Source organism: Myotis lucifugus, unplaced genomic scaffold (assembly GCF_000147115.1).
Source record: "Myotis lucifugus unplaced genomic scaffold, Myoluc2.0 scaffold_112, whole genome shotgun sequence".
NCBI lineage: Eukaryota > Metazoa > Chordata > Mammalia > Chiroptera > Vespertilionidae > Myotis > Myotis lucifugus.
Window position 1 is genome coordinate 849,642 of NW_005871160.1, and position 9,857 is coordinate 859,498.

Below are 9,857 nucleotides of genomic sequence, written 5' to 3' on the forward strand. Positions count from 1 at the left end.
AATCAATAGATGCTCTAGGATTAAGGGCCAAAATATGTGTTTGGGTCCCACATGAATTTCCTTGCAGTGAAGTGCAGTGCAGTCAACACAGGCCTCCAGGCCAGGGGAGTTCAGCTCCTGGCTCTACCCCTTGGTGCTGGGAGGGAGGGCCACCTGGACCAAGAGCCTTAACTCTTTGCACCTCTACTTCCAGATCTCCAGCAATACCTCTCTCAGAGGCTCTCCAGGCTCCAATGACTTCACGGAGGCCTGTCCTTCAGAGCTCAGGGAATGGTTGTTCGATCTGAATCCTTTGCTTCTAAATTCTTTTTTTTTCCTTCCACACATTTGGTCAGATTTATTTATTCTTTAGCAATTGAATCATTAAACAATGAGTTTTTATTCCCAATCTTTAATAACATTGTATTTGTTATATTTGAGATTGTTTAGCTCTCTCATGGGGAAAAAAAAACACCCAAACATAAATCTTTATTCTATCCACCTAGTAGTCCTGCAGCACAATCATATATAAGAAAAGGCTAATATGCAAATTGTCCCCTGGACCTGGAGTTTGACTGGGAGTTCAACCAGCAGGTGGGGCTGGCTGGCCAACCACCCTCGGCCCCTCCTCCCGGCCAGCCCCTGCTCCAGATCGGCCACCCCCACCCCTATCGGTGGTGGGGCCAGCTGGACCCCACCAGGGCACAAATTTGTGCACTGGGCCTCTAGTTTTAATATAAAAGATTTACTGACAATTGGATGATTTATATGATGTGGGCAGAGAAATATTAACAGTGATTACAAAGTGGCCAGTCTTATAAGTCAAAAGTGATGATATTTTTTTACTTTATTTATCTTTATTGTTGAAAGTATTGCAGTTGGCCCCTAAGAGCTCTGATCTTTGATCCATCCCTCAATCCACTTCAATGCCTGGTTGCTATCATCCTCCAGATCTTCTGGTTTATTGCTGGGAAGCTGATACACTATTTCTTCATTGTAGGATGCTAATGCTTCTTCATGAAGAATTTTAAAAACTTCACATTGAACAATATCTCTTAGTTTTTTCTCATTATAACTCCTTGTTTCAAGTCTTTTGTATAATACACTACTATCGATTTTCAGCACAAAAACCAGCGTTCAGGGAAGAAATCACAACTGTGGTAATCAACAATAACTCCATCATCATTCGTTTGGTTTTCTAACTCATCAACTACTCTATCTTCATCTAAAATGGGACACTCATCCTCGTCATCATAGCTGTCACATAACTGCCCTTCTCCAGCTAAATCACTCACATTAATGTATTTCAGTCCTGATCTTGATGCAGGTTCTTTGGCCAGCATGGTTTTTGCAACCTCTTGTGCACCCGTGAGCAGGATGTTCAGAAGCAACATGGTCCTCAATGCGATGGCTCTAGAAAACCTGCTTCTGGATTCTTTAATGTGTGAGATCCAGTGTGAGGCAAGGAATACAGGAACCAGAGCCCAAGCATATAATCTAAACCTACCAGCATATAAACCGCCCGGGCAGAGGTTTGTATCTCTTTTGTTCACTGACGGCCATTTGTGAACCGGGGTCTGCCAGGCCCCAGAGTGCTGGCCCTGCTTCAACCCACAAACACATCCTGGTAGGAGTGCTTATATCATCTGGATTTTCGAATAAAGTGTCCTTGGGGGGGAAAGAGGAGAGGACGTGAGCAAAGCCACGTTTCTATCCTCAGAACCAAATAGGGCCCCTCAAGGGGAATATCCCCAGGCAACACAGTTCTGGGATAGACTTTCACTTCTGTTGCTGGAGTTGCTGCTCGGGCCTCTCTTGGTTACGTCACTGAAAATCTGTAGTTATTTCCTCATCAGAGATTGAGAGCCTGGGTAGGCACAGCCACAGGCCACAGTGGGCAGATGCCCTGGGCCTGGACGGCCATCGTGGGGTCCCCTGACCCGACTCCTCACTTGGTCAAAGATGAAACTGAGGCCCAGACAGGGCCTGGGGCTTGATCAAGGTCATACAACTAGAAAGTCTCTGAGGTGAGCCTTGAGTTTGCTAATTCCCTGGGCAGGGCTTGTGGTAACTCAACATTGCTTCCATCCAGATGATCCCACTGTGTTTGAATAAGGCAGAAGGGCCCTGCTCTGTTTTGTTCTATTCTTCCCTCTCTTCAAAACCTTTCTGCTCATCCACAAGTATTTACTGAGCACATCTATGCGCCCAGCACTAGTGAGGCCTGCAAGAGCTACAGAGATTCAGAGACTCAGGCTCTGTCTCCACCGAAAACTGTGAGGACAGATGAGACCAACTCATGAAACCAGGACAGTCCAACCCCAGGTCTGCCCCAGCCACAGAGTAGGCTGGATCGGGGGCAGGGAGGGGTGCTGGGAGGGGGGGGGGATTAAGAAGTTCTGTGTCATAGTGGAAGGAATTAGGTGAAAATACCAAGTACTTTGGTTCACATTTTTTGTTGTTTTTTTCCAACTGGGCAAATTTTCCATGCACTTCTCGTTTTACATTAAATGAAAGTGACATTGCCAAGAAAGGGAGGATGTGCTTGCTACCTTCACATCAGGAGGCCACTCCACGGTTCTGAGTGGAAGGAGGGTGCACAGCCCTGAATCCTGGGACAGCTGCTTCCCACAACCTTCCAAGTTACTGGGCATTGAGATTCCTCCAGACGATGATAATTAGGCTTCTGGGGTCTACTTGGGTCCTCTTGGCACCGGGATGCTGGCTAAAATAGCTCAGGCCATAAAAATACCAGAATGAAAATACTTGTAACAACCACACATCCACAGATGCCATGCAAAGGCTATTAAAACCTCCAAAGTACACCAGTGTTGCTCTTCAAGGCCACACCACTGCACAGTTGAATGGAAAAGGACGGGATATTTTCAGGGTGAATTCAGCACCAGTCATTCTAGGCATTCATTTCTCATCCTAAAAATGTCTTCTTCAAGCCCTTCAAAATAATTTATAAAGGTTAACTCCCTTTTTAAATGGTTTTACCAGGCCACAGTAAGGCATGGTTTTTACATATTGCCTTTCTCAATGTGACTAATCATATTAGGAGAGACGAGGTCCAGTACAATTTGGTGGTTGTGACCTATCCATTCTACTCTAGAATTTCGCCACCATCCCTCTGGTCCAAACCACCGCCATGCTTTGCCTAGACTTCCAATGAGCATGTTAACTGAATTGTCTACCCTCAGTTTTTTTTCTCACACGCATTTTCCACAAGACACAAGTCTTATTTTTCTCAAATGCACACCTGGCCATGACCTTCCCCCTGCTTAATATACTCGGTGGCTCCCCACGGCCTTCAAGTTTAAACATTTTCCCAACGTTTACCAATCCCACAGTGATTGGACCCTGCCTAATCTCTCTGGCCTCATCTCACACCATTTCCAACTTGGTTCATGTCCTCAGATGCTCTATGCTCCCTCTGCCTGGATGCTTTCCCTCTTTCCTTCACTCTGCTAGTTCACACTCACCTTCAGCGACTATCCTGAGCAAGTCTCTCACTCATTGATTGCAGTCAGTTGAATAGTGTCTCCCATCCCCCAAAGGTACGTCCACCTAATACCTATGGATGTGATCTCATTTGGAAAGAGGGTTTTTGCAGATGTAATTAAGTTAAGGATCTGAAGATGAGATCATCTTGGATTATCTGGGTAGGACTTAAACCCAACAATCTCCCTTCTAAAGAGAAAAGCAGAGGGAGATTGGAGAAATCACCACTCTCACAGAAAAGATCTGCTCCAGTGGAAGGTAAGTTCCTGTGGGGCACAGGTGTCATTCATCTGTTCCCACTGCACTAAGAACAGTGTTGACACAAAGACCCTCAGTAACTCATCCTTATTGGATAGTAGTGATGGTCACACAACTTTGTGAATATACTTTACAACTTATGTACGGAATTTATGGTATGTGAAATAGATTTAAAAAATAAACAGTCCCTTCATGAATGCATATACTAGTATTAACACGTATTTATTAGATAAAAATCTATTTTTTTTTCTGGGACTCAGTTCTTCTCTTGAACTCCCCAGAGGTTTGATGGCATAATATTTTTTTTAGAATCTGAACATTTCTCTCCAGTAAAATGTCAATAGGCACACGCCCCGGTGCCCACGCGGGTACCACAGGACTTTCTAGATCACTTCAGAGAGTTCTTGACACCCTGAGCAAGGCTGTTTCCAGGGACCAAAGTAACCATGTCTAGGTTGGAAGATCTTCCCAAACACTCTTCTAGGTCTGAAAATGACGGGATTCCACACCCCCATGCTCTGCAAAGCACAGGGGATCTAGAGGGGAAGGGAAATACTTTGCTTTTGCTTCCAAGGAGTTACAGTCTACTCAGAGAGAAGGAAATCATCCACTACAAAACCAAGTGGAGAAGTCCAAGCACTTCAGAGAAAGGTTTCAGGCAGGCTCTTAGGTTGAAAGTGCCCATGACTAGGCTTTTCACCGGCATACGGACAAAAGGAAATGGGCAGGGGGAAAAAAAAGGAGAGAAAGAGCACGCAAGCTTGCTTAAGGGTTTGAGAACTAGTATAATCAATAAAAAATGGATTTTGCCGCAATAAATTTAATAAAAAGTGTCATCCATATTTGAAGTAAAAATGTTTATTACTTTATGACTTTCATCACTTTCCTTTCAAATCCTGTTAATGTCATATAGCTTCTTTAAGAAAGGAATACTGCCGAAACCGGTTTGGCTCAGTGGATAGAGGTTTGAAGCAATGCAATTGCTTTCTGCTGCTCTCCCCACCCAGGCAGATCCCATTAGCAAGTTGTGAAGGAGCCACTTTCTACAGGAGCCTTAACCCTCCCTCCCTCAACACCACACTTAGTTAACAAGAGGTTTAATAAAGAGGAGAGGATGATGGTCTCACAGGGGAGGGAGGGAACTGGCAGTTAGAATCTTGATAAATTCAGAGAAGACAATTCCCAGCTGGGGAACCTGTGGAACTGTGGGAACTGTGCTGAGGGTGCTCTTTCCTAATAAAATGATTCTGCTCAGTACGTAGCCCATGAGGAACACTTTAGGAACCCTGAGTACAAAGCTGGAATAGAAGGACTTTCTGGGAAGAGCTGTTTTAAGTTCTCCAGTGGGTTCTCCCATGGGCTCAGGTGGGCAAGATCACTGGCCTCGAAAGTATTTTCTTATCCCACCAACATCACCTTAATTTAAGAGCAAAGTCTACCACTAAACAAAAAAGGTATGAAAGTAAAGGAGGTGAGGCGATGGGAGAAGGAAGGAAGGGAAAAAGGAAGAGAAGGAGCAGAAATGAAGGCAGGAGGTAGAATGTAGCTTGGTTGTCTAATTTTTACGTCCATTAATTTAAGCATAAAACCTCGACCACAACTTGACCGTGGAATGACTAGGTGAGCAATTGGTACATTGCTAAGGTTTGTATTTCAAATGATCATATATAGAAGCTCCAAATCATATATTTCAGCCAACCCTGGATACAATCTCTTGCTAAGAAAGTTTTTGTGAGCCGAAAGTCACCACGTCCAGCAACAATCACATTTTAGGGGCAGAAACTGTAGTGTTTTGTAGCCACTGTACCAGCTTCAAAGAATTGATTGTTAAATTTTCAGGAATTTTGCAAGTCAGTTGACATCATGCTGGTAGCTTGAAATAGTCCATGGTGAGAGGATTTATACCACAGGAAATGCTACAGAACAAGGCTCCCCCCATCTCCAGCCCCTGAAAGAGCTGGTTGTTAGACATTTATCAGCACTCTGTCTTTATATATGAAATTTGCAGTTCTAACTGGAATGATACAAAACAAAACACAACCAAATACCCCCCTAGCCAACCAATATTGAACAAGCACAAAAGCTTCTGAAGAAGCAACTTAAAAAGTCATCTTAAAGACCATTATTCAGGAGAGGGGCTGCAGTCTGAGACCCCCTCTCCCTTGCCTAGAGAAAGGAGAGGCCTCCAGAAACTGCTCAGTCAGGAGCTACCATCCTGATGGGCTTCCTACCTGGTCCTTCCCCAGGACAAAGGCCTGGTGGGGCTGAGCACGGGGCTAGCTTTGGGAATGTGAAGGTGACTTGGGAGCAGAGATCATGAATAGCTCAGGCCAGTGAATGGAGCAGCAGGAGCGGGGCTATGGGTCTGACTTCCGCCAGGATTGCCTTGGCCCCTCCCCCTGGGGGTGGAGCGTGGGGGTCTCAGTTCTATTGTCTTTCACACCAGCGCCAGCCTAGCTTCCCAGGCTGTTCTCCGAGGAGAGCAGGCTTCCTGCATCCTTCCTCCAAGATAGCAAGTCTGGGACAACCTAGGGAGAATAGGGTCACCCCCACTCCCAACCCCTGACAGACTGAGACTAAAGCATCACTTAATAAAAGCCTCACTGAAGCCGCCTCCCCCACCCAAAAAAGACCATTTATTCAAGCTGTCAACAGACATTGATGGAGTACGTAGGTTAGGGCTGAAAGGCCAATGAAGGCATCTGATAGAGATTCCAGTCATTGAGGATCTTATAATTCGCTTGGGGAGACAGGCTGGGCCAACATAGAATAATTATGGGAGAGTACAAAGCAAAGCATAATTACACGTAAGATTGTCTTGTAAAGACTGGGTACAGCAGAGTTCAGAGAACTCGGGGTGGTTAAAGAAAATTGTGCAAATCTTAGTTCTTTGTTAATTCAAAAGAGTCACAGATAAACCAGCTTCATCCTAATGGGTTGTTAGGTTTGCAGCAAAGGGATCTTCAGACAATTTTAAAAATCCTTTGAGTCTCTTTCCCGCTTCCTTAATCTTACTATCACTCATGAAATATATTATTAGCACAGAGATACCATTGTTCCTTGCAATAGATGGTGACATCTCTAGTGTGTGGCTATTCATTTGTTTTCTGGCCACTTGATCAGTGGACTGGCCTTTCCCCCACTGCACTTAAGAGAGTGCACTGCCCTTGGGGCTATAGCTGAAGCTACCATTAGAGGAGGCTGCTTATGTTGGAATGGCCTGAGTTTGAATCCAAGCGCTGAAACTTCTTAGCTATGTGACCTTAGGCAAGTGATTCAATGTCTCTGTGCCTCAACTCTCCCCTCTGTAAGATGAGGAAAATAGTCATATCTATCTCATTGGAAGGCTTTGAGGATTAAAGTGGGTTAATTTATACAAAGCACTTAGAACAGTCCTGAGCAGGTAGCAAGCACCATGTTTATTATTATTGCTGCTATTCTGCTGAGCTTGTGCCCAGACCTGCCATGTGAGTTTTGGGATGGTGTGCAAGTCACTCTTGGTCTCGAAACCCTGGTTTCCTCATCTCTAGGACTGGAATGATCACCCTGCTTACCCTGCGGCACTACCGTGAGGGCTGGAGGAAAGAGTGAAAGCTCTTGGCCAACTGGAAAGTTCTGTACAAACGTGAGCTGTCAGTTCTGGCACAAAATTCCTGTCCTCAAAATTAGCCCCTGGGTTCTTGGTCTCATAGTGTCTCAATGGGTTTGGTGTGTTGCCGCGGTTTCCAGGATTCCATCGCTGTGTCCCAGGGCACAAGGGATGACTTGCTGTGCCTTTCCATTGAGTGCATCCTATAAATGTACTCAAAGCTTCTGCTCAGAGAGTCTAGTTCATTGTTTGTAATCTACCGCTCCCCTCCCATTAGAGGGCAGGCTCCCCAGGGCAGAGAGTGCTTATCTGTTTTATTCATGGCTGGACCCCAAGTGTCTAGACAAGAACCTGGTATGTGATAGGTGCTCAATACACACTGTGGCAGGAAGGACTGCTCGCCATTCTCAGTTCACATTTCCTCCAAATTGGAAAAGTGAACTGAGAGACATCTCCATAGAGATGAATCAGTATACCAATGGCATCCTCAAATGAACCAACACTCAGCACCATGTGTATACAGGCCTCCCTGCCAGTCCTCTGGGGCGGGGGTGGGTGTGTGTGTGTGGGGGGGGAGGCAGGTGTAGACAAGAAGGTATGGCCTCTGTTAACATTATTATTTTTTAATTTAAATTCTTTATTGTTGAAAGTATTACATATGTCTCCTTTTTTCCCCGTTGACTTCTCCACCAGCTGCTCCCACCCCCCAGCATGGCCCTCCCATCCCCACTTCATATGTCCATTGGTTATGCTTATAGCATGCATACAAATCCTTTGGTTGTTCTTTAGCGGCTTGCACCGCAGCTACATTAAGTTTTTTAAAGAAGCTGCCCAACTTGAGATTTCATAAATCATCTCATCCACATCCTAATCCTGACCTGCTTGTCCCTGACACTGGCTCCCAGAAGTGGATGCTCATGTGGACCTCGAAGAACCACAAGGAACCGGCTTCCAAAGAACCATCAGCTCACCATTTATTTGCTAAGGTTTTCCATTTCGGAATCAGGTATGAGCCAAGAAATAACTTTTTGCTGTACTCCAAGGGGCTTAGAAAAGACTCGGTCATTTCCCCACTAAATAAGGGAGAGGCAGGCTTGACTCTAAACCTGGAAAAAGCTGAGTGATTTATGGAATCCTGCAGGTAGGTAGCCCTGAAGTAGAAAAGCAAACCTGAGCCACCTGTGCATCTGACACGCCCTGCTTTGCAAGAGAAGTACAAAGATTTAAGGGGCTTTTACACAGATAATCCTCCTTTAACAAATTATCAGAGTTCAGAGGAAAAAAAGACCCCAAAAAATGTTTTCTTGGCTCTGTTTCTCATAGGGACTGTGAAAACCCATGAAGGAGGAAATGGGCCAGGAATTTTTTTTTTTTTTGAGGTTATGAAAGCCTCTCATTTTTATAGTTTTGGAAATCCTTGGAGTTTAACTTTGAACTTTAACCAAGAAAAATTATATCTTATAAACAATGGCATTTGTTGATTGGATGAAGGACTAGATCAATATTGGTCTTGGCAACCCGTTTTGGCTGCAATTGCCTGCAGAAATATGCTAGTTGTGGTGTGAAAAAATTATGTCAGTTCCTCACCATGTGCCTCTTTTTCTTGGAGTTTTGCCTGAGAATTAGTTTCCAAAGATACTTCCAGAAGTTAACCTAGCGCCTGGCCTCAGCAGCAGAGGAAGTTACACATAAACTCTCGCGTAGCGGCGGCCGCCACGGTGAGCTCCTGGGAGGGAGGAGGAAGCAACCTCGACCTGTGGAGAAAGGGGATAAGGAACAACTTCTAATTCCACAGGGGTGGTCGCATTCCCCCGCACGGCTAAGTTCTTCACTTAGACTCATCCCACTGAGGGAGAAAAAACACACCAAGCCAAACAACACTAAATCAGTGTTGGTAAGTGAAAACCATTGCTTTGAAAGAAAATAATCATGTTGCAGCCGCGATGGAGCTGTCTACAATAAAACGTCTTAAATCCTTCCAGTTGGGCGGGGGAGCCGCGGCGGCTGGAGGGGAGTAGGAAAGCTTGCAGTGTTTTAGAGTATCGTATTATCCATTTATTTTGGGCATAAGACTCCATGCCACATGTTTACTTATGCATATATTTATAAAGAAAATATGCATATATCCTATCGACTTTGCTCAGCTCAGCAGATTGAGTCGGGTTATTTATCCTTCTTTGTAGGTTTGGTCTGGATTTTCACTTGGAGTGTAATAACTTGAGCAATGCCCACTGTGAAAGGCGGGCAAGAAGAGAAGCTAAAAAGGAGTCCCACGGCATCCGTCCTGAGTCTGACTCCAGGACTGAAGCCTTGTTTGCGCTCCGTGGTCTGCACTGGGTTCTTCCACAGTGAGAAGAGCATGGCGCCATGTCCTCCACATGCACAGTTGGCAGTGATAGAAGGCACAGGGCTGGAGCTGCCACCGCGTCCCTTCTCCTTGAGAGAGATGAGTGCACACCTGCCACAGTCCAAGAAAGACTGAGCCACGAGCTATCCTGAGGACCTGTTGGCTGACCTCTCCCTGTGC

At 45.2% G+C, this 9,857-nt stretch overlaps 1 pseudogene; it reads right to left on the reverse strand.

Annotated features, from left to right (window-relative positions):
- Window positions 1-864: 864 nt before the first annotated feature.
- On the reverse strand, window positions 865-1,373 carry LOC102441527 (annotated as a pseudogene).
- Window positions 1,374-9,857: the final 8,484 nt, after the last annotated feature.